The sequence below is a fragment of the Pteronotus mesoamericanus genome, unplaced genomic scaffold (genome assembly GCF_021234165.1).
Source record: "Pteronotus mesoamericanus isolate MK-2021 breed Mesoamerican mustached bat unplaced genomic scaffold, CSHL_Meso_final scaffold_118, whole genome shotgun sequence".
NCBI classification, from domain to species: domain Eukaryota; kingdom Metazoa; phylum Chordata; class Mammalia; order Chiroptera; family Mormoopidae; genus Pteronotus; species Pteronotus mesoamericanus.
The window spans coordinates 11,421,001-11,424,577 of NW_026555301.1; the positions used below are offsets into that span (position 1 = coordinate 11,421,001).

The following is a 3,577-nucleotide window of genomic DNA, read 5'->3' on the forward strand; positions in this document are numbered from 1 at the left end:
GGAAAAAATAGACAATTTCTAGATTTCCTTGTAGCTTCAAAATTCTCCCCTCTGCCTATGGATCTGCTGCACCCACCATAGTGCTAAACACTAAGACAACTGAGGTTGGACCTTGTTGGACTCTGAGGTCATGTCCCTGGGACACATGCCCTAATGCAGCACAGCTGGTGCCCTGGGGCAGAGCAGAGACAAAGTCCAGGGTTGTGCTGGGCCAACAGCAATAAATGATAAGTGTATATCATTTATTCTGTTATCTAAAGGGCAGCATTATAAGAATCAGGAGTCACCTTGAAATCACCAGGTGCCCTTTCAGGAAATCTGGAGTTTATAGAAAAGCTGAGTGAAAAATCAGTGGTGTTGGAGGCATGAGTGATTCAATTACCAATTTGTTAAGACAAATTTAACTGCACAGAATCTTGGTCATCTGTGTGGTTTTTATAAAACCAAATGCTTGCCTTGGCTGGGTAGCTCAGTTGATTAGTGTCATACTGATATGCCACGGTTGTGGTTTCAAACCCAAGTCACGGCACATACAAGAATCAACCAATAAATTCATAAATCAATGGAACAACAACTTGATATCTATCTGGCTATATTTACGTCTGTTTCTCTCTCGCCCTTCCGCTCTCTAAAATCAATTTAAAAATTATTTTAAAAATCAAGCACTTTATTCTTGGAATAACTTTTGTCCTGAATCCCCATAAAATGATATTTAATCTCCAATATTGTATATAATAGGCAGACTAATGCCTCCCTCCGAAAAAGATGTCCGATTCCCAACCCCTGAAAACTGGGTATATTTTGGGTTACACGGCAAAGGAAAATTAAGGTTACAGATGTTATTAAGATGACTAATCAGTTGGCCTTAAAGGTGTTTTTCTGGATTACGCAGGTAGGCCCAATGTAATCATGAGTCTTTCAAAGTGGAAGAGGGAGGCAGAAGGACTCAGAAGATGTTATGCTGCTGGCTTTGAAGACAGAGGAAGGGAACATGAGCCAATGAATGCAGGCAGCCTCTAAAAGCTGGAGAAGACAAGAAAACAAATTATCCCCTAAATCCTCCTGGTGAATATAATCCTACTGACACCTTGATTTTAACTCAAACCCGTTTCATACTTCTGACCTCCAGAACTGTTAGAGAAAAAACTATGTTGTTTTCAGCCACTACTTTGTGGCTGTTTGTAGGAATAAGACACTAGTAGATGGCTTGTATTCTAATGCTCCAGAGATTTATACTAGTAATATCATTAAGATGGTTGAAAGTAGATAAATTCAAAGCAAAAGAAATACAAAGTTAACAGTTCCACAATAAAACTACAAGGAAATTAAATGTACATGATCCTTTTTTAATCATTTTTATTTTTCAATTATAGTTGACATATAATATCATATTCATTTCAGGTGTATGCCCCAGTAATTAGACATTATAGAACTTGGTAAGTGATCATCTCAATAAATCTCATACCCATCTGACACCATTCATATTTATTAGAATATTATTGACTTATGCTGTACTTTACATCCCTGTGACTATTCTAAATACTAATTTATATTTCTTAATCTTGTTACCTTTTTCATTTACTCCCTCAATCCCCCTGCCATCTAGTAACCATCAAAATGTTTTCTGTATTTATGAGTCTGTTTCTGTTCTGCTTATTCATTTTTTTTATTTTCAGATGCAGTCATCTATAGATATGAATTTAGCCATATGTCCATACACATGAAAAGGTCTTCTCTTCACCGAGTGAAAACAGTTTGATCTTTCTGATCTAAAACAATGATAGTATGACCTGGTTTTAATCCTGGTTCTTGGTCTCCTTCATCATGGAATGTTATCTTCTGGCCATCTTTCATGCTTTTGTAAATATGAACTTCTAGAATCTTCTCAAACTGTCTTCCTTCCATTGCAGCTTTTGCATCTGTCTTTAGGACTGATCCATTCCCCATGGCCCTGGCACTCCACGCACACAGACTGAATTTGCTGAACCATTCCAGGTCTTATCTGATGAATTCTCATTTGCATCCTATTACCTCAGCAATTGGGACAGTACTTGACTGATCCTTTCTTACCACCTCTGCCTTCACATTTGTCATAAATCAAATTCCTTTGCAGAGCTAGTTTTTTCTGTTGTTGTTGTTGCTGCACCATATAAATCTTTTAAGGCTACTGATGCCTTAATGATGCACATTTTTACCTCTCTTTTCCCTGCATCCTTCCTCCTCCTCTAAAAAACACATCAAAGATGTCCATGGGGGAGCCAAAAGCACCACCTTCTTTAATTGCCAGGTCCCCTCTTTTATCATATGATTCACTTTTCTTTGCATCAGAGAACATTTGTAGGCTTGAAGAGTCTGTTTAAACTTCTCTCCTTCATTTGGATTCTTATCAGGGTGGTACTTCAAGACCAGTTTCCTGTAAGCTGTTTTCAATTTTTCCTGGGTGTCATTGGGTTTGACGCCCAAACATCATAGTGAGTGGTTTCCTTCACCATTTTTGACAGCCAGTGAGTGGGTGGAGGCAGGTGTGGAGGAGCAGGAAAGAATGTGTTGCTGTGCACTGTTCCAAAAGCCACCATTCCTCTACTTCTCACCAAGTGTTCTGGAAAGTTCCCCACTATCCTCATTTCTTTTAATTCTTTTTTCTTTTTGCTATTTTGATTGGGTGTTTTTTGCTTCCTTATATTCCAAATCACTGATTTGACTCTCAGCTTCATATACTCTACTGCTGATTCCCTGTAAATTATTCTTCATTTCAGTTAGTGTATCCTTCACTTCTGACTGGTCCTTTTTTATGTTTTTTTATGTCCTTTTTTCACGCCATTGAAGTTCTCGCTAACTTCCTTGAGAATCCTTTAACCACTGTTTTGAATTCTGTATCTGTTAGATTGCTTACCTCCATTTAATTTAGTTCTTTTTCTGGAGTTTTGTGCTGTTCTTTCATTTGGGACATGCTTTTTTGTCTCTGCATTTTTGGCTGCTTCCCTATGTTTGTGTCTATGTATCATATAAAGCTGCTACATCTCCCAGACTTGATAGAGTGGCTTCCTGTAGTAGGTGTCCTGTAGGACCTACTGGCACAGCCTCTTTAGTCATTTGAACTGCTGTGCTGCTGCAGGGACTGTGTGCTCTATCCTGTTGTAGGTGAGCCTTTATTGCTGTTAGCTTTACTAGCAAAGATTGACCCCGGGCCAGTCAGCTGCAACGACTAGCTGCAACTACATTGGAAGAACTGCTGTTCAGGAATGGACCCTACAGCACAGGACTTGCTTCAGTGGGGCTTGGTGCTTACCAAGTCAACCCCTTGAGCATGTCACTTGTGAAGGTGGTAGGGGTATAATCCAGTGAGGTCTGAAGCTGTCCACTGGATGCACTGGCTCTGGGGCCTCCTGGGTTGTGCAACATCAGCCACCACCTGTGACCTGCCTGGAGCCACTTGATATGAGATAAAGAGGTATCTGCAAATGGCTGTTACTTATGCTGGGCTTGGAGGTGCCCAGGAAAGGACAAACTGAAAACCAAGGTGGGCTGCCACTAGTGCTGGGCCTAGAACCACTTAGCAAGAGGTACAGGGTACACA

The 3,577-nt window shown here is 40.1% G+C and overlaps 1 pseudogene; it reads right to left on the bottom strand.

Annotated features, from left to right (window-relative positions):
- Positions 1-1,686: 1,686 nt before the first annotated feature.
- On the bottom strand, positions 1,687-2,495 carry LOC129081730 (dnaJ homolog subfamily A member 1-like; annotated as a pseudogene).
- Between the last annotated feature and the right edge of the window lie 1,082 nt (positions 2,496-3,577).